We start from the raw sequence: 22,439 nt of genomic DNA, 5'->3' as shown, positions 1-22,439 counted from the left end.
CAAAATGCATTAGTTTGTGAGTGATGTTTTGTATTTGCAAAACACACTGAGTTTGTTTGTGAATCGTTGGGTGTGAGTAAAACACATTTTGTGTGTGTGTGAGGTTTTGGCATGATTCTCACTCCATACAATGGTGTACCAGCTCTAATGCCATAGTGAAAGATTAGGCGAAACATGCTAACTGTTCTGTCTTTGGCTGGACAGACGAGAACAGAACGCTATTTAGAGTCCCAGCCTCAGAGGAGACAAGAGAGCAGTGGATTTATTCATTTATTTACTTATATAAGTATATTGCTACTGCCACACAGATCTAAAATAAACATGCAATTTATTTCTCAGCCGTTGACCTTCACAGACATAAACTACTGTTTTTTCGTAACTCACGTTTTTAACGTAAACTTCTGTGTGAATGAGAACTTAATTTAATACTCACATGCGGTGTGATGTCCACTTTCTGTCCATGTGCTTCGGATGTGTAACGTACACTCAGAAAACCTTATATCATAAGTTTAAACTCTTAAGGTATAAAACGCATGATTTCACCGATATAAACATGATAATCAGAACCAAAACAGATGTTTTTAGCAGGTCCGAGCTGTAATGGCAGCTGCTCTATTCTGGAAAAGGGGCGGGGAGCAGCAATTCATTTGCATTTAAAGAGACATGCCTGAAAAACAGAGTGTTTCTGCTTCCACTCAATATAGGTAATAACCAAGCGGCAACCTCCCGCTCTCTCTCATGAATCCAACAAGGAAGTGACTAAAACTGTAATTCATCGACTGGCCGCTTGAGGCTGGCTGCAAAAGTGAGTCAATCCCATAGACTCCCCATTTTAAAATGCCCACCTTTAAAGCAGAAAAAAACATGTTTACAGCCTGGTGCAAAATATTATTTTGGTCTATATAGCAAATTTTGCCCTTCATGACAACTGTGAGGGGGGTGAATTTTTTTTATAACTCATCCGTTTAAATTATATTAAGCCTTAAAGTTCTGCATAATTAAGGTATCAGTGCTGCTTTCACTGCCGTCGTGCTAGGTGGGCGTGGCTTCAGCAACCAGCTCCCGCCTTTTTGCCCATTATCAATTGTCCGAGATAGTCGCTCGGTGACCGGGGGGTGTTGGTTGGGGGGGGGGGGCTGTGTATGGGACAGGTTTCATATTTTATTGAAGTTTCCCTGGGCGCCGCCATCGGTAAGCAGACCCCCATCTGCTGTTTGCATTCCATTGACTACCAATAATTTTGGCGTCACTTTCACAGTGAATAACTTACATCTGAGGTGTTTATAGACTCCATTTGTGCATTAATTATTTCTAAAAAAAACACGAAAAATTTATAAAAGGCCCCATTACCTTGCATCTTAAGTTATGGCCCCGTGGAAGCAGTTTTTGTAAAAATAGGCTAACGATTGCATCATTACCTGCGACTCTCTGTGGCACAGTAGAGAAATTACCGTATGTACAGGAGGAGAAACTCGCAGGCAATCTTTTACTATCTATGAGGCTATCGGGGGGACATGGAGGCATAAAGTCAAGAGAGAAGCCAATAGAGAGTCCATGAAAGCAACGGAACAAAATTGTTCAACAACGTCTGCAAGATTCGGTGGGTAATTCATATTTCTCTTGGCACAGCGATTAGAAGACTTACAATTGTCAGACAGGTTGCTCATGTGACCTCTACGTCAACAAGCTCAGTTTGAGTCTGCGTAGTACGCTCGACCCCCAGGAAGTGCGTGCTTCTAATTGACTTCACTTTTCTCCGTTGAATCCAATGGGGTTGCTGTGTCCATTTCTTTTACTGTCTATGGCGTTGACGTGCTGCCAAGATGGCGACGGCCCACTCTGCACACTTTAAGCTTCAAAAACACTCTTCAGGAGTCTACGGATGACGGACACTACGTCCATGTTTTTATACAGTCTATGGTAATAACCCCAATAACCCTGGCATGTGAATTTTACTAGGGGAATCCCAGCAAAACAAATTGTATTTGTAATTTCAACTGGATTAGTTTTGAGTAGCAATTGGGTGGGGGTTTACCTCGAGGATGCACTAATTTTTTACATTTCAAATAAATGTTTCTCTTTTGAACTTTCTACTGAAAAAATTTTAAACAGCACAACTATTTTAAACATTAACAATGAAAACAAACCATAATGATTTCTGAAGGATCATGTGACGCTGAAGAAAAAAAGTCAACATTGCTATCATGGAAATAAATTACATTTTAAAATATATTCAAAAAGAAAGCAGCTATTTTATATTGTAAAAGTATTTCCTAATATTGCTTTTTATAGTACTGTATTTTTAAATGTATTTTCTTAAAAGGCTGCTTAAGTTGACTTCATTTTGGAATAAGTTTTGTGTCAAAACCTCTGCAGACAGCTCTCTAGGTTTTGGAACAGAGCAGCTCTGTACCCTCTTTGCAATAGCATTAATTCAATAAAAAAAACGGAAACAAACCTTCTGTTCAAGTCAGGCATTGCCAAGGCCTTATCAGACCACAGAACAGAACCTGGCTATTTGGCTGAATGTGTGTGTTTGTGTTATTCCACTCTCCTTTCTTTTAGCGTTATTACTTCAAATGCTTTGTTCTGTTTAAGCCAAATAGCTGGCATGTGTTGTGGGTGTCGGGCCCTTGTAATTCAACCCTGGGCCCTGACATACAGAGAGTAGCAGACGGGATGGCTGATTTGCAAATTCTATCTGCTGCTACTTCTCTCTCGCTCTCTTTCTCTGAAATATTCAGAGACTCGCAGGCTCCTGTTACCTGCCTGGCCAGCAGACGAGGGCCTGCGGATCCACTTTCCTACCACAGTATCTCCAAGGGCAACAAGTATGGAGTGTGTGTCCGCATATAAGAGAGAGCTCACGTTTGTTTGCAATGGTATATGCATATACAGAAGATGTAGTTTCCTCTCCTCTTGCTCTCTTACCAATGTGTGTGTGTGGTCATTGTCGGACATTCACAGAGCCATTTGCATTATTTATTGTGCTGCTCCAGGTCTGTATAATCAAAAGGCGCCCGATACCATTATGAGGGACACATGACCTCAATTTGCTCTCATCTGGCTTTTATAAAGCAACAATGCTCAAATGGCACAAAGGGACACATTTAAGGGTCTCCACAAACATGGGAGGGCCAAACTACCTCCAAATATTACTCTAGCCACAAGATAAATAAACTCGAGGAGTAAGTATTCAGTTCTGATCTGTTACCTACATAGTTCCACCCACTTGCATTTCATCCATTATAAATTAATAAAACAAAGCCACAGCCGTATTTGATCCACAGTCTCAACCTTTTTAAGAGGCCACATGTAACAATCACTTTCTTTCAAGTCTTCAACTCTTTTTAAAGGGGTCATATGATGCGGCTAAAAAGAACATTATTTGGTGTATTTGGTGTAATGAAATGTGTTTATAAGGTCTAAGGTTAAAAAAACAAATTATTTTCCACATACTGTCCATTATAGTTTCTCCTCTATGCCCAGCCTTCTGAAACACATTGATTTTTACAAGGCTCATCGGTCTGAAAAAAGCTAGGTGTGCTCTGATTGGCCAGCTATCCAGTGCATTGTGATTGGCTGAATACCTCAAGCGTGTGATGGAAATGTTACGCCCCTTAACATATTGTGATGCCCTGTCCAGCCAGAACGACAAGACATAAATACTAAAACCCATTATAAATGTGATATACCGTAATTTCCGGACTATAAGTCGCACTTTTTTTCATAGTTTGGCTGGTCCTGCGACTTATAGTCAGGTGCGACTTATTTATTAAAATTAATTTGACATGAACCAAGAGAAAATATTACTTATACTTAGGTGCGACTTATAGTCCGAAAAACACGGTAAAAACATGATTTCTGGTCGTGTCCCCTTTTTGAAGTCCAAACAAAAGTATTTTCGCTTTCTCAACAAAAACAGCGTCACACGAGTGAGCAGCCTTGAGTGAGCGGAGGCCTTGAAAATGGCACGGACGGAGGATTATATGAAAGAGCGTCCGTTGGGCTAGCGGCAACCACATGTGATGACCCCGGGCTGAACTCCGCTTCATCCACAGTGAAAGCCGATCCAGTGATCCACAGTGCAAAGTTGATGTATTTCCTCAGCGACCAGCACGGATCAGCTCCAGGCATGACAAAGCGGATATCGTCCTCTTTTGGAAGGCCAAACAAGGTAGTTTTGCTTCCACAGTGAAACACACAGTGTTCATACGACATGGCGGTGACGGCAACAAAAATACTACAACGAGAATAAAAGGTACATCTTTCTTTCCGTTAACATCTGGGCGACATTATGCAAATCTTCCCACATAGTGAAGTAGAGATGTGGGGGTGTGTTAGAACAAGCCGTTTTAGTGGGGTGTGGACGAGTCTTAACTTTTAAAAAAATATCTCTTTGGATTTGAGACTTTATTTCTTGGAACTTTACAGACCTTCTTTATGCACCAAGAGCTTGTAACACTCCAAAGAGAAAGGAAAAAAATCATATGATGCATTATATGACCCCTTTAATAAAAAACAAGGCAATAAAATTCTGCATTCCCTTCATAAATCTGTTAACCTCTTGGTCATCATCAATGGTGGAATGATCTTTCTAACTCCTTCAGAAAAGCTGATTATTTTTTATTCAGTCAAAAAAAAAAAAACAATTTTAAAAAAAAATTGGAAACATGTACAGCCACCATGGAGATCAAATGCTATTCAAAAAGATTCTGATGAAAAAGCCAAGATATGAATGATGAGCAAAAAGATAATGAGGCTGAACACTGAATACACACTTGCTTATTGGACACAATGAAGCACAAAAGGCCTGATATAGACTGAGTTTCTCATTGTCAACTAGGGCTGAAACGATTCCTCGAGTAACTCGATTACAAAAAATTATCGAGGCAAATTCCTCTGCCTCGAAGCCTCTTTTAATTTATTTTAAATCTCACGTCAGGTTCTTTCGCAATGATTCTTTTAATGTGACGCAATGAGTTTACGTCACCCACAAAGCGGAAGGAGACACAAGCCCTGTGTGCCTGCGTCCGAAATCGCAAACTGCAAGGAGTCAGTAGTGTTTTGATTTGAGGGCGCGGGAAAACATAAAGAGAATGTCGTGGCGTGTGTCCATTGCAAAATAGAGCTGGCATACCACAACTAGGGCCCTATGATTTCCGCGATGCAGAAAACGCGGAGGGAATCGCGGAATCCAGTCATAAAAGCGGAATTTACAGTTAAACGCGGAATGGCACGGAATTTGCCAAATTTTGAATGAATTAATAAAAAATAGGTCATTGCACCTACATCAAATCACAATATGGACTAATATCTGTAAATATTAAGCCTGAACAGTCTATTTAAATATGAATCTTGCATGTTCTGCGTGTCTGTGTTAATGAATGGAGCAGAAGCTCGTCTTCATTCATTAAACTAGGGCTGCTCCGATCACGATCGGCGGATCGTTATGCGCATGTCGTCAGTAAAGCCGGTTCTCTAATCAGCGGTAAATTCCATCAGGTGCATGATTTCAACTGAGAGCCGTTGTTAACCGAGAAGATGCGCAAATCCACGTTCCTTTTCAGCGTTTATTTGCTCATCTTCACAGTTAACAACGGCTCTGTGTAGTACCAGCTGCTCTATGTGAAATCACGCACCTGAGGGAATTTACCGCTGATTAGAGAACCGGCTTTACTAACGAGACGCGCATTAACGATCGGCCGATCGTGATCGGAGCAGCCCTACATTAAACACACGGAAGTGTGACGCTCCGGTGAATTCAGCGTCTGCTGTCTCACTAAATAAGGACGTGAACACATGAACAACATCTCCAGAACTGCTCTGACAGTCACTTTATGAGCATTTGACCGTTTGATTTGAGTAAAACTAGCGTCACATAACAAACAGAACTGTAAAGGTATGTCAACCCGTCAAAATAAAAGTCCGGTTAAAGACTATGTTTCAGCAGAATGTACATAGCCTACCACAAAAAAAAAAAAAAAAAAAAAAAATCAAACATTATTATTTTTTTTAAGGTTTAATCACACAACATTTCTTCCATGTTTTATTTTTTATAGTAAATCCCCTTTGTTTACAAAAAAGTTAAGTTAATTTTCAATAATTAAAAGATAAATTAAATTAATGTTTTATGTGTTTAATGTGCATCTCAGAAAATGCTTTATTTAAAACCCCAACTGAATGGCACTTAAATGCACTTAATTCATCTGTCAACTTTCTTGTCATTGTTCACAGTACAAGTACAGACAGAGAAACAATGGGTAATAATTAAATGTTTATTTTGGATGTATGCATTGCATTCTATGCATTTAAAAAAAAAAAAAAAAAATTCTAAAAAAGGAAACTTAGTTGTTCATTTTAAGAGACCTGTGACGGTAACGGAGGGACCACACGTTCAACATGGACGTTAATACGCACAAACACACAACGAACTTAATAAATCTACTTTGTTATTAATTCGTTCACATTAAACAGGAAATAACAGCAGCATCTTGGCCACGTTGCCCCTGAAACCCCCACGCTCAATTAATACATGGTAGATTCCCACCCTAAGCGGAACCAATATTTCCTGCCATTGTTTCTTACCAGGACTCTAAAAATCACAGGACAAACGCTACACGGGAACAATACACATAGTTTAAAGGTATTTCATTCACTCTCTGATCAATAATTACAATAAACTCTTGTATCACCAAACAGTCTCAGTGTGTGTTTGTGCGTATGTGTGCGTATTAACGTCCATGTTGAACGTGCGGTCCCTCCGTGACCGTCACAAGACCCAGGAGTCTTTATTTTCTCTTGCAAAATTAACATAGCACTTTAATTAAGCAAAAACACATTTTATCCGATTACTCGATTAATCGATGGAATTTTTGGTAGAATACTCGATTACTAAAATATTCGATAGCTACAGCCCTACTGTCAACTTTTATTCACTGTTATTTTCAGTAATCAATATCGCTTCTATTGACCGTGTGATTGAAGGTTCATTTGGGATTGGATGAAAGCTGACTTTCGCTCCAAACAGTATGGCTGGAGTGTCTGTGTCTGCGCAAGACACATACTCCATCATGGTTAATGGAATGCACATGTAAGCAAACAAACAAACATGGATCAGAGAACACCAAAGGTCACATGCCTTTTTCATGCGGGTCACGTCTAAAAAATGAAGAGAAAACATTTATGCAGAAATCTTAGCATTTGCACCAGGGGCGATACTAAGATTTCAGTGGTATATAAGCATTAGCTGATGTGTCTGAGGAATATTTATTGACTTATGGGAGGAAGTGAGTTGTTGATGTTGACAAATCTGTTAAAAATGGCTTTATTCGCTGAAATAAACTTAAGACAAGATAAAAAAATATATATGTAACATATGAGAAACTAACTGTAATAAAATAGTTTTAAAATTAAATTTAAACTTACTAAAATTACTAAGCCAAACACTGAAAAAAATAAAGCTAAATAAAATAGTCTTAAAAGTGATACAAATGACAAAAACATTACAAAATTACTCAAATATAAAAGCTAATTCACAATATTAATATTATCTAAATAATACTAAAATACCACTGCATCTTTTATAGTAATAATAATCCTCTGACAAACATTATATAAAGCATATAAAATATATATTTTATACATAATATATAAAAAGCATCACGAGTGCATTTTAGATTTATTTAAACAAAGTCAAAGTTTTTTTCCAACTTGATTTTATGAAAAATGTTATACAAAATTTTATGGCTTAATTTTAATTTAATCTACCTGGATCATTTTACCCTGAAGAGAAAGGAAGGGAAATTAAGGATCTAGTTTCCATCATGACCCTGACACCTTTGCGCAAATAATTTTTTGTTTCCATGACAACTGTGAAAGGATGGCATGGAAAGATAGTAGCACCATGCACGGCGAGAATGGCTTCCATGGTATGGAAAGATAAGTGTGTTGGAGACAGCAGAGAGAGAGGTACGAAGACCAGAGGCAATTAGGCCAAAGAAAGAGCAAAGTATAATAAGTGTGCTACAGACAACTAATGTCGCCTTACAATGGCAGCACTCCCTGCCGAACAGGTCTGTCAATTCACTGCTAAATTTCCCAAGGGGTTTTACAACAGTGCTCGGCACTTCCAGGCCTCTGGTGTGTGGAGTGCTGGGGGTTTGTGCGTTTTCTGCTCTACCTGAATTTACCAATGACGAGCACTGTGCAAATTAGGTCACAGGGTACAGTCAGCAGCATAGGAAGGCTGATGACACTCCCGATAGTAAATTTTGGATAAAAAAGCAGGTTTTGTGGCAGCTTGATAGCTGTGTTTCTAACCTCTTGTCATCTCATTGTAAAAGTTTCCTATTGTACTTTGCACTGTATATTCAAGAGGTGTCAAAAGCAGCATAATGGTGTCAGAGTGTCAAAGGGCTTATAAAAAGCAACTGAAATTTAGCACAATAAGACATTTGGTTCAGATTTTTAAGTTCATGAGGGAGGGTTACTTTAAAGTACACTACTGTTCAAAAGTCTGGGGTCAGTACATTTTAAAAAAAAATTAAATACAGGTCCTTCTCAAAAAATTTGCATATTGTGATAAAGTTCATTATTTTCCATAATGTAATGATAAAAAAATTTAACTTTAATATATTTTAGATTCATTGCACACCAACTGAAATATTTCAGGTCTTTTATTGTTTTAATACTGATGATTTTGGCATACAGCTCATGAAAACCCAAAATGCCTGTCTCAAAAAATTAGCATATTTCATCCGACCAATAAAAGAAAAGTGTTTTTAATACAAAAAAAGTCAACCTTCAAATAATTATGTTCAGTTATGCACTCAATACGCTTCAATGCGGCATGGCATGGAGGCAATCAGCCTGTGGCACTGCTGAGGTTTTATGGAGGCCCAGGATTAGGGATGCACCGAATTTTCGGGCACCGAAAATTTTCGGCCGAAAATAGCATTTTCGGTTTTCGGCCGATAGACTTTTATCACCGAAACAACACGGCCGAAATGTTGTGATGACGCAAACAGAAACGCGCCCTGCACGTGCACATGCATAGCGCAGACCACGAGCTCCCCGCGACATTCACTTCACACCAGTGAGAACATTCTCTCTCTTCTTATTCCTTTATTCGCAGCACTAAAGCGTCTCCTAACAAAGAGATTTAGACGGACCACGAAGTGAAAACAAAGAAAAGTAGAGTCTGTTAGCACACGTCTCACTGAGATCTTTTCGGATCCTCTGCACTTCATCGCGAATGTGCTTGATCCGCGTTATAAAGACCATTACTTGGATGCGGAAATAAGGCAGCGCGCACGAGAAATGATCCAGGCCGCGCTGGATGCGGAGAACCCGCGTGGAGACGGAGAAGCTCCAAGCACAGGAGACAGATCAGAGCGCAGAAAAAAAGTCTCGTGTCTGCACCAGATGAGGGGCATGCACCCTCGTTGTCTGATGTGTTCAGTGGAATTCTGCAAGAAAGTGCCTCAAATAATAATACGTTGGCTATTTTGTTCTTAGGCTACTATATATGTGACATATATATATATTTATATATATATATATATATATATATATATATATATATATATATACACACACACACACACACACACACACATACATAATATCAGATTGTAGCCATTTATCTGCTAGATTTTCTGCTAGATTTCTGTATAATTTGATAAAAGTTTACTTATGCCCTGGCCCTATTTAAATACACTCTCTCAAATATTTCTCAAATGTCAGGCAGATGACAAGCTCAACTGCTCAACAGCTAGATGGTTATCTGTCTGAAGTCCCCATCCCCAGAAGTGATAACAGTCTTGCCTACTGGAGAAGTAATGCACTTTCTAGTCCTACAGAGAAAAATTTCAAATGCACTTCACCTAAATGCACTTTGTTTTTATGAGAGAACAGTTAATTTTAAAAACTTTCTGCAGACCAGTAGGCCTGTACATTATTATTTAATATACACGAGTGGGATACATTTTTAGTTTGAATTTTATTTTAATACTGTGCATTGTTGCAATGTGCTTAATAAATATTTGCATAATTTGTAATTATGTATTTTTATGTTTTTTTTTTATAATTTATGTAATTGTAATTATCTTTGAAACTTTAATATTAATTTATGCAATTGCAATGTCTTAATTTTAGTAAAGTTAGTACACGGTCATAGCAATAAATGCAATGGTACTAATAATTGGCATAATTTCTTTCGGGGTTTCGGTTTCGGTTTTCGGCCTTGGTTTTCTCTTTTTCGGTTTCCGGTTTCGGCCAAGAATTTTCATTTCGGTGCATCCCTACCCAGGATGCTTCGATAGCGGCCTTAAGCTCATCCAGAGTGTTGGGTCTTGCGTCTCTCAACTTCTCTTCACAATATCCCACAGATTCTCTATGGGGTTCAGGTCAGGAGAGTTGGCAGGCCAATTGAGCACAGTAATACCATGGTCAGTAAACCATTTACCAGTGGTTTTGGCACTGTGGGCAGGTGCCAGGTCGTGCTGAAAAACGAAATCTTCATCTCCATAAAGCTTTTCAGCAGATGGAAGCATGAAGTGCTCCAAAATCTCCTGATAGCTAGCTGCATTGACCCTGCCCTTGATAAAACACAGTGGACCAACACCAGCAGCTGACATGGCACCCCAGACCATCACTGACTGTGGGTACTTGACACTGGACTTCAGGTATTTTGGCATTTCCTTCTCCCCAGTCTTCCTCCAGACTCTGGCACCTTGATTTCCGAATGACATGCAAAATTTGTCCAAAAGTCCAGTGCTGCTTCTCTGTAGCCCAGGTCAGGCGCTTCTGCCGCTGTTTCTGGTTCAAAAGTGGCTTGACCTGGGGAATGCGGCACCTGTAGCCCATTCCCTGCACACGCCTGTGCACGGTGGCTCTGGATGTTTCTACTCCAGACTCAGTCCACTGCTTCCACAGGTCCCCCAAGGTCTGGAATCGGTCCTTCTCTACAATCTTCCTCAGGGTCCGGTCACCTCTTCTCGTTGTGCAGCGTTTTTTGCCAAACTTTTTCCTTCCCACAGACTTCCCACTGAGGTGCCTTGATACAGCACTCTGGGAATCAGGGTGTCAATGATGGCCTTCTGGTCAGCAGTCTTACCCATGATTGCGGTTTTGAGTAATGAACCAGGCTGGGAGTTTTTAAAAGCCTCAGGAATCTTTTGCAGGTGTTTAGAGTTAATTAGTTGATTCAGATGAATAGGTTAATAGCTTGTTTAGATAACCTTTTTATGATATGCTAATTTTTTGAGATAGGAATTTTGGGTTTTCATGAGCTGTATGCCAAAATCATCAGTATTAAAACAATAAAAGACCTGAAATATTTCAGTTGGTGTGCAATGAATCTAAAATATATTAAAGTTTAATTTTTATCATTACATTATGGAAAATAATGAACTTTATCACAATATGCTAATTTTTTGAGAAGGACCTGTATGTTGCATAAAATTGATCTGAACTTTCTATTATGCAGAACAATTTTATTTTTATTTTTTACATTGATAATGTTTAATGAGCAACCAATCATCATAATACAATAATCTCAGAAGGATCATGTGTTGCTGAAGACAAGTAATGGCTGGCTGCTGAAAGACCCTACACTGGTGAGAGTACTTCATTCCTTTCATAGTTATTCACATTTACATGATATGTACAGGTAACCTTTTTGAATCTTTTTTTTTTATATACCTGTAATGGAATACAGTAACCTTTTTAAATTACATAACCTCATTTCAAGTCTGCTGTTACTTCTCAAGTCTGGGTTTATCACATTGTTGTATGTATCAAATAACACCTTCCTGAGAACTGTAAATGCATGACCATAATAGCTAAGATAACATATTACACATGAACTAGCAGGTGGGCTAGCAGAAAACCATTGTAACCCCTTGAAGACCATTCCCCAGGTCATTTCCACATCATCCGCAGGTGAAAAAGACTTGATGAGGGTCATTCAGCAATGAAACACATAGCCTGACAATTTTTCTTTGAGAGGGTAGATAATACTGTTCCTGTCTGTTCTCATCTGCTACTAGCGTAGCATATTAGCTTAGCCTTGACCTGACCTCTACTGACTTGTCTCTATTTTTGTTTAATGAGCACTATGTTTTTATTTTAGTTTTTATTGTATTTTTTAATCATATGGACTTGAATACTTAATTTAAACTAATTCAGTGACAAAGTAACAGGAAATGTTTGTATGAGGGGAAAGACTATGAAATCGCATTTTCCTTTTCTTTCGATAGCTTTTACATTCTCTCTCCATATCTCAATCTTAAGCTCTTCTCAAGCTCTTTTACTTGCTTGATCTTCACACAAACTAACAGCCATCTTCTCTCTCTCTCTCTCTTCCCTGAAGCACAGCAGCATGTTGCTAAAGGTGACCCAACCTGAAATCAATAGGTGCTGCCTGAATTAGTCAGAGACATATGAGGTGGAGTGTAAGCCGAGATTCAGCAAACAAATGCCGTGATCGTTCTCACGTCCTCTCATTTTCTGTGTGAGGGAAACCACTGAATGACACCATGAAAATGGTCAAGCTTAAAGGGATATTCCATCCAAAAATGTAAATTCTCATGTATTCCACCTCATACTGTTTCAAACCTTTATGACTTCCTTTCATTTTTGGAACAAAAAAAAATGATATTTTTAAGAAAGTTTAGAACCAACCAACATTTTGAGCCCACTGACATTCATTGTATGGACCAAAAAAAAAAAAGAGAGAGCACAATAGACAATAGAACAATGGATGGATGTACAAGTTGAGAGATAGAATGACAGACAGATGGAGAAACGTACGGACAGATGGATGGATGGATGGATGAATTAGAGACAGAATGTTAGAAAGTGTGATAAACAGACCTTTAGAACAATGGATGGATAGATGGAAAACCAGACAGAATCAGAATCGCAACAGCTTATTTTCCACAAATTATCAGCTGCAGGTGCATCTGAATGAGCACACACACACACACAAAACAGGCTGCAGAGATGAGAGGCAGACATTTGTATACTGTTCATTTCAGATTACAAGATAAACCACTACCTTCCTTCTTTTTTTACTTATAATTTTACTTACTTTACTTTATGCTTCATTTATCCCTTTAAGGAAATTTATTTTGGGCAATACTGGTGAAGATGCATAACAATACCCATGTCAATAACATAAAAAACGCACAAGTCACACAGTCATGTGCTTTTCAGCTGGAGTTTAACAGCCTTGTAGCCAAAGAAACAAAATAATTTTATAACGTTTGTATCTAGACCTTGGAGTGCGAAAACAATGACCAGATAGAAGTAGTTTGAATTCTGGATAAAGACCATATACACACCAAACAGATGAGATCTAAGTAACTGTCAAATACTTAACCATACAGAAAGATGGATTCAATACAGGCATGATAAAACAGCGGCAAGTCCCTCTGAGCATATCATAAAACAAAAATTGTCTCTGTAAAAAGTACATTTTTTGTTGCACCTTTTGACACAGATTATCCACATGTACCTCCAATGAAAGTTTATTATCGATAAGCAAACCTATTTGTATGAAGCAACCTGTCTAATGGGCTCTTGTTAAGCATGATAGGTGAGTGGTTGCCTTCTAATTTGGGATCATTTCTGCCGTTTTTCTAATGTTAATAACAAGACTGTATTCTTTACTCCATGTAACAAAGTAAGCTATCTCTGTTTTGCAATCCTTAAGACCAAGAATAAGAGTATCATCTGAGAATTTTACAACAATATCAGATCATGATGCAACACAATAAGGATAGTGTCACCAATGCACCTATTGTTTTGATAGGCAAACTAACAATGACCAAGATGGTCCTTAAGCTCTTCTTTAAGCTTCCACACCATAATCCTCTCCAAACACTTTCACTCTTGATGACCAGGTCTTTTTGGAGCTGGTATATAAATTGATTTCTTCCAAATATCTGGAATAATATGTAAATCAATGGACCTCTGAAAAATGTCCACCCATGCAGGGGCTAATCTGCAAAGGTTTTCAAAATAAAAGCAGAAAGATCATCCTGCTCAGATGCCTTTCAATTTTAAACTAATTTAAAGTTTAGATCAGAGCCGGACAGTAACGGAGTACATTTACTTGAGTACAGTACTTAAGTACAATTTTGAGGGATCTGTACTTTACTCGAGTATCATTTTTGGGGAGTACTCATGACTTTGCTCAAGTACATTTGAGAGTAGAGCCCGACCGATATGGATTTTTGGGGGCCGATGCCGATATTAACTCGAAAAGAGCCGATTTATAAGCCGATATTTTGATTTTAAAAATAATCTGGATATTAGACCCATTTCCTATAAACTGCATTTACACAACATTCAATAGCAAAATATCTGCCTGTTCTATGTATGTGGGCTGTATAAACCATTTTCCAGAATGGACTATGTTAAAAAAAAAAGCCTTAGATTACAGTCTCAATGACTAAACAATTGCACATCAAAAGTATATATTTTTTAATGATCAAAAAACAGTCTGGTTTTAAACATTTAACACTTTTACTTTCTTCCAGTTGAAGCTGGTTTTAACAGTCTGTGTGTTTACTGTAAATAAATTATAATACTAAAGTTAAAGTATTTGCAGAAGTAGTCCCACACTTTTCTGCTACAGCATTCACATTTTTCAGCCATCTGTAGGCAGAAAGAGAGACGGAGAAAGAATAAGCATGTGTATTAATAATATCACCATGTATCATTACTCATGTCATCATTAGAATTATAATAATAAACTGGGATCTCCTACATAGGCAAAAATTAGAAATATATATTTTTTTATTTATCAAGCAATAGGTATTACCTACTTATATTTAACAATATTATTTCAACATTTTCCTGTTATGTCTGTAAAGCTGCTTTGAAACAATATGTAAAATAAAAAAAAAAGCGCTTGTTCAGCTCACATTTATTTACATGTCCCCTCTGGTTTAATCATTTCTGACGCACCCACTGTAGTTACTGTAACTACACTATATTTGCTCTCACAGACACATTCACAACAGACCCGTATATCTTCTCCTCTTCTCTTTGTGCAGTCTGAATCAAAACATCTTGCCTACTATTAACGGAAGATTACGGAATCAATTCGAAGTTGAATGGTTAACGTTAGTGTAATGAACACACCGCTGTCAATTTTGAGAAGAACCACCTTCAAACAAGTTAGTATTAAGCATTTAAGGGGCCTGCTAAAAAGGAAGCTATTAGTGTTAGAGTAACGTAACCAGCCTGAATTCACCAAATTGTTCTCTGGACCTGAGGGTAGCCTCTTCTTCCTTGGTTCTCTCTTAATTCTCATCAGCAGGACTAGCGCTATCGCTCGCTTCTTACAACGGGACAGATACATGTTTGCTGCTGACCGAAAGGAGGAGGAACAGACTATGAAAGAGTTCCCGCTAAACGTTTTTAAAACCCCGCCTACGCCATAGCGCAGCGCAAATCGCGTTGTATCTGAAGGGCAACGCTGAGCCCAGCGGCAAGCGCCGTGCATACCGCGTACTGTGTGAAAGGCCCAATTACGCGGTCATTATGTGGGAAACACACGCAATAGAATAAGAATAAGTTAAACGCTAACGTTATAGTTTGAACTCCTATTAACGTTCGCGCTCTTCCACTGATAAACATGGTATTAGCTTTGTGGCTAATCTAATATAGCAATGCATTAGCGGCTGTAAGTGATGTTACAGAATATTTAGAAGTAATAATGATAGGACCGTTAGCACGACTGCCACACAGTTTTTATATACAGGGTATGAACTAAATCTACAATCATTTCACATGACGAACGACAGACTCACCGTCAAAGCAGTTGATCGCTTTCTTCTGTAGTGGACTTCTGGCGCTGTTGTTGACTCTGGAGCTGCAGAGCTCCCTCTGGTGGGCACACTATGCCACAGTCATAACATGAGTGAAGCATGAGACTCTGTTTCTCATGTTTCATCGGCCGTTATAAATGCCGATGCCGATTTAAATGCAATTAGCTTATATCGGCCGATAATATCGGCCGGCCGATATATCGGTCGGGCTCTATTTGAGAGGCAAACATTGTACTCTTTACTCTGCTACATTTCTATCCATAACCGTAAGTACACGTTACTTCTTCGGCCCCGTCCACACGGAGACAGAGTTTACCCCAATCCAATCTTTTTTTTCTCTCGTCTCAAGAAATATCTGCGTCCACATGGAACCACAAAACGATGTAGTATACATGCAAGACCTACATGTGGTGCTGTAATTCTGCCACAGAAATACACTTAAAACGGAGAAGAAGACATGGACTATGCTCATAGTCATAAACCTTGCGCGTGGTACACAAACGAACATGGAACAATACATTTATTAATCTGTGGTAATGTTAGTTAATAAAAAGACAATCGGTCTGTTTTTGTTCATGTTTTTGTTACATGACGTAGCGGTCTCTGACTAGGGGCGAGACGTGAGCTGATGACGTTATCGTTTCAGAAACTATGGATTTGCTGTCCAAACAAAAACACAAAGGCGGCGTTTTCAAATTTATCCACTTGTTTAAAAAAACATCGGTTTCACTCTTCCAAAACGGCGTATCTGTGTGGATGAAACGCCTATCCGATAAAGAATTTGTGCATATTCACAGAAACGCGTCTCCGTGTGGACGGAGAAAGAGGAAAAAAGAAAAATCTTGGAAACCCTCGTTTTCCTCTCAAACGAGATTGGATTGTGCAGGCGCCACTGATTGGGACAGCCTATCAGCAATCACCTTCAGCTTTCCGCCAAAGACTTCATTACATTTGATTGAATTGAAGTACAGTACACACACAGAGTTGTCACACACAGATTGTGTGTGTGAGAATGGTGTTATTCAGCTGAAAGTATTTTCTCCTGCCTTTGCCTGTATGTCAGTGTGAGAGGATGGGGTTTAATACTGTCACTCAAATGAGCTGAATTTAATTTTTCTTTCTTTGTACGCTGACCTAAACACAGCTGATTAGCTGATTTTCTTTAATCATTATTATTTTCTCTTCTATGCTGCATGTATAACATGGTCAGGTTCAGAGGTGTGTCAGAACATTGCTATATTGCCTTCCTTGCTGGTTTAGGTTTATTGATTTGATTGATGAAAAAACAGAGAAACTCATATGTACACACAATTGTTAGCTGAATATTCTTTTCTGATATTACACATTAATTTAAGCTGAGCATTTGCTTTGATATTCTTGAGTATGCGGTGTGATTAACAAAAAAAAAAAATCCATTAAACTTTAGCAGAGGTTTGTCAGAGCATTGCCATTGTGCTATTGCCTTGTGGGCAAGTGAGAAATGTTAAATAAAGCAACATAGTAAAAAGATGAAAATACTTGATTTTACTTTCAATTCCTTTTACATTCTCCAAGGTATTACCATTAACATTATTCATAACTCCACGTAGGACATTTCTGTACACAAATGTAAGCACTGTGGCAGTAGTAATGCAATATTTAGAAAATGTACTCTTGTACTCAAGTACTTTTAAAAACAAGTACTTCAGTACTTTTACTTAAGTAGACACCTGACTGTAGTACTTTTACTTGTACTTGTACTTGTACTTGAGTAAAATTTAGCAAGGGGTATCTGTACTTTTACTCAAGTAATGAAACACATTACTCAAGTAATGTGTACTCTGTCCGCCTCTGGTTTAGATACAGAATCGTCAACCTAATAGCCCCAAGTACATAACAACAGTCATAACAATTAACAGGGAACCTACAGTAAAATCGTTAAGCACATTTGCCAGTGCCTCCTCATTTAAAACCTGCATACTTATCCTTTTAGGTATCATATTAGTTACACCTTACCACAACTTTTTGGGATTTTTACTCCAATCACTATCAATTAAATCTCTGTAATTCTTAAGAGTTTCTCTTATTTTATTATTAAGCTTTTTCTGAGCCAGTTTTAGAAGTTCAGGGTCCCGTTGTTTTAAAGCCAAGTGTTTCTGATTTATACACTTTAACCTCCTTGGTGATATAAGGCTTGTTATTTGAAAAAAAAAAAGAATCATTTAAATGGAATCACAATCTACACAGAATTTGACATGCACAGACCTGATTTCATTATTCCTGTGAATATCTGGATCATACAGCACCTCTCAGTCAAAACAGAGAAACCTCTGCGTTTCAATATCTCCTACCTTGTGTCACCACCTTGTTTACAGGCTTCTGACTTCTGCAAGGTACAGTAGACAGGAATGAGCTACACAGTATTATGGTCCGAGTTTGCTAATAGTGGTTTAAATAATGCATTGGATATGTTCCCATAACACGGCAAAATATTAGTGTTCATTGTATTGCAGTTGACATTGTTGAAACCAGGATAAAATCGTTCAATATAACAGTGATTCATATCACCCATAACAAACAGAAAAGCATAGTTTACCTTCAAACTAAAAAGTGAAACATTTAGGTGTCAAATTCACCTCAGTCCGAACATAAACTCATAATAGGGACCTAAAAAAAGCCTCTGAAGTAGACCTAATTTAAATAATAATAATAATAAATAATACCTTCTACAGATATCAATGTTGAGTAACTGCAAAAAGATCCAAAAAAGACCCAATGGGTTTTGACCCAGTTTTGTTCTCCTAAACGTGAAGAAAAATTTATGAATAAATAAATGAGAGGAAGGGGGCTGTGCTGCGTTTGGTGAACTCTGCTCATGGCATTGTAAATGATTAATGCCTCTCCTATTAAGGGCAGCTGCTTCCTGTGTGATATCATTCCAGTGCTTTATACAAGTGATGTAAGTGCATCTCCATTACACAGCATAACAATATATTAAAATAATACTTATACTGATAATAACAACATCAGAAGATAACCCACATTGTACCAATATATTGTGCATCCCTAAAAGGTACAGTAGCAAAAATATATGTCAAATAGGTTGGAAATCATGAACTTGGCCCATCTTGTCAATCAAGCCACCAATGACCATCCAAACTTTCCAGCCCACCCTGAGAGACCTAATGACGCTTCCCATGGCATGGTAGACATAACTAAACCAACAGCTTTTATTGATCCAAGAAACCCTGAACAACTTTAGAAGCAGAGAAAATCTAGATAAGACCACTTACAAATTTGAAAAGTTATTAGATGGTGGTAATTTACCTGTAACGATGAGTCAGAGACGTTCGGATCCATGTGCAGTACTTTATTATCAAGAATGGTCAAACAGGTAGAGATCAGAGAACCGCGTCAGATATGTCAGGGGATATCCAAAATCTGAAACAGAAACAAGCAGAGTTCGGGGCAGGCAGCAGGAAATCCAAGATCAAACACGGAAGGAACAAGCACAGAAAAAACACTGAAATGCCAGACTAAACTAAACCAGACTTAGACTTTCATTGAGAGTCCAAACACAGTATATATAGGGAAGTGGCAATGGGGAACACCTGGTGGTGATTAGCCCTAAGCACAGGATTCTGGGAAATGGAGTTGGGAATGGAAAGGGACACCAAATACTAAAGTCATTTAGGAGAAGGAGCCACAGGAGAGCAAGTCTGGTCAGGTAGGACTGAAACAGAGAACATAAACAGGTTAATGACGGCCTCCGTGGCCGTGATGAGGTGGTTAGAGAGTTCTCAAATGGTCTCCATGGCCATGACAGGACAGACTGTGAGTTCATGGATGGATACTACTGACACCTCCGAAGGTTCTGCAGCAGTTGCCGCCACCTCTGGGGGTTCCACAGCGGTAACAGTCTCCTTGACAGAAACACAACAGACTGAGAGAACATTGCTGGTTGTAACTGACAGGATGAGACGAGGCTCTGGATGATCAGCCGAGACGTGAAGAGGCTCTGGATGATCAGCCGAGACGTGATGAGGCTCTGGAAGGTCAGCGGTCACTAGACCTGATTCTTGGAAGGTCAGCGGTGACTTGACGGGACTTGACTTGACTCTGGAAGGTTAACGGGAACTTGACTTGACTCTGGAAGGTCAACTGGGACTTGACTAGACTCTGGAAGGTCATCTTGTGCAGTGGCGTCGGCTTGACAGGCCTGACGAAAGCAGACTCTGGAATGTTGGCCATGTTGTGATGAGACTCTGGAATGGCGGCCATGTCATGGAACGTTTCTGTAATGGGAGATCTTGCTTGACTACGATGTTCCTCATCCACAACACCCACAGTAAATGGGTGTTGAAGTGCTAGATCTATATAAACCTCCAGTGTCCAGTTCGTACAAGGGCATGATCAAACTAAGTGACTCAGACATCCCTCCTCTGAAAAAGATCATTAGGTATACCTCGTCCATGTTGGGCAAATGGGCCAACTCAAAGTCCATCATATAGTCCTCGATGGGCTGATCTCCCTGATGTAAACACATAAGTTGTGCTACTGGATGCATGACTGACCTGGATATACTTCTTAAGGCTGCTGGATCCAGTCTTGGCGAAGTCTTCTGTACGATCAGTCAGAGACGTTCGTGTCCATGTGCAGTACTTTATTATCAAGAATGGTCAAACAGGTAGAGATCAGAGAATAGCGTCAGGTATTTCAGGGGATATCCAAAATCAGAAATAGAAACAAGCAGAGGTCGTGGCAGGCAGCAGAGAATCACAGCCGGTCCAAGATCCAACACGGAAGGAACAAACACAGAGAAACCGCTCTGAAATGTCAGACTAGGCTAAAAAAAAAAAAAAAAGACTTTGCCATCATTGAGAGTCCAAACACAGTGTATATATAGGGGAGTGGTAATGGGAAACACCTGGTGGTGATTAGCCCTAAGCATGGGATTCTGGGAAATGGAGTTGGGAATGAAAAGGGACACCAAATACAAAAGTCCTGAGTGGAGTGCCCTCTGCTGGCACTCCAGCTGATGATCATGACATTGCCATTGGTCTGGGACATTTCGCAAGTGAAACCCATTTTTATTTCAATTTAAATAGGAATGTGTGTGTACAGGAGTTTCATAAATTGTTATATATTGACAGAACAATTTTCCTTTCTTTCTCTCTTTACCTTGTCAACAAATAACCCCATAACATAGAAATCAGATCTGTTCCTGAAGCGACTCACTCTCTTTAAGGTGTATGACACAGCGATTTAAATATAGTTCATGTGAGTCTGTGCCATGACAGGTTCTATCAGGTGTGGTCTGCTCTGTGCCTGGCACTTTCTGAACATCAGAACAACAATGTATGTTAGCATTCGGCCTATATGGGTGAGGTTACAGAGTGTTGGATGGTGCTGTCTGTGAGACTGGATGAGTGGGATTGGAGTGCAAATGAATGTGTGATCAGGGCTGTGTGGTGGCGTGGACTCTTGCTGAGCTTGCGTCCCCTACTGTGCCTGACAGCGATAGCTCAAACCATGCCTGCCTGATGAGGGAAAACAGAGACTGAAAAAGCACAGAAAGCTAAAACCAGAGGGAGAACAAGTGAAACGAATCAAAAATATCCAGCCTTTTTGGCTGGTAAGGTTAAATGTTTCATAAAGAAAGTGTACTGTATTGTTAGGCACTACATAAGCACCTATGTAAAACACATGTAGGACAATGGCGTAACATGCGAATTGAGAAGCACAGAACAGGCAGGAGAGCACTTTGTTTTCAACACAAAGACCAGTTATCCTCTCATCCATCCTGTTCTGCCGTTACGCCGCAGACATATTTAGCGCCGCCGGAAGGAAAGAAGAGCCAGCAGTATCATTTTCCAACCAGTGTGAAATTCAGACACCCTTTTATGCATTCTGCTTCGCTTTACTCTACCACACAGAGAGAGAGAGAAACAGACAAAAAGGGAAAGACCTTATATTGAGAGCCCATCTGTCAGTCTCTTTTAAGAAAATGTCCCTATAATTCTATTTTATTGCTCTCAAAGGGAAAATAGGATGAAAGAGGAAAAGAGAATGTGAGTGTGAAGGAAAATGGAATGAAAGGAAATCGGTGCAAATGTGAAACCTCACTATGAAATCAAATCATGAGATAAAGAGAGAAATGTCCGCTGATCAGTACTTTGATATCCGACAACCTAAAGAGAGAAAGAAAGGAACGATTGTAAAGACATGGATTAAAAGGATCAGGTAAAGAGTCTAGAAGAAATGAAAACCTTCTTTGGAGTCACAGCCTATCTGTCAGTGTACAAAAACTAGATGAAAACATTTTTCATATCCGAAAAACGAAAAACAAAATACAAAAACTAGTAAAAACTGAAACTAAAATATATTTTCATTACTTCAAAATTAAAATTAAATGAGAGGCCGAAATTAATTTTAGTAATCAAAGCTGTGGTGTGCAAGTAGGAAATATCAGTTTACATTTCCAAACATTCATTTTGCCATTAATTGTCATAATCCAGTGAGATTTTTGTATGCAGAAGAAGTCGACAACAGCCAGTGCTCCATATCTAGGGCCCAAGCATCTTGGAGACGTTGCTACAGTTCTTCTTGATTAAG

The 22,439-nt window shown here is 39.0% G+C and overlaps 2 protein-coding genes across 2 annotated transcripts in view; both read right to left on the bottom strand.

Moving 5' to 3' along the window:
• Positions 1 to 19,284, bottom strand: part of LOC132154683 (SPRY domain-containing SOCS box protein 4-like) — a 76,626-nt gene extending 57,342 nt beyond the window's left edge. The window contains exon 1 of the mRNA XM_059563334.1: positions 19,152 to 19,284. The gene's annotated coding sequence lies outside the window, so the exon portion shown is untranslated. The remainder of the gene's footprint in view (positions 1 to 19,151) is intronic.
• The window catches only part of LOC132155392 (complement C1q-like protein 2), a 100,504-nt gene that overhangs the window by 70,570 nt on the left and 7,495 nt on the right, over positions 1 to 22,439 (bottom strand). The gene's annotated exons all lie outside the window — the stretch shown is intronic.

The sequence above is a fragment of the Carassius carassius genome, chromosome 12 (assembly GCF_963082965.1).
Source record: "Carassius carassius chromosome 12, fCarCar2.1, whole genome shotgun sequence".
Classification (NCBI taxonomy): Eukaryota; Metazoa; Chordata; class Actinopteri; order Cypriniformes; family Cyprinidae; genus Carassius; species Carassius carassius.
Note: the sequence above shows the minus strand (reverse complement) of the source record. Positions and strands in the feature narration are given on the sequence as shown.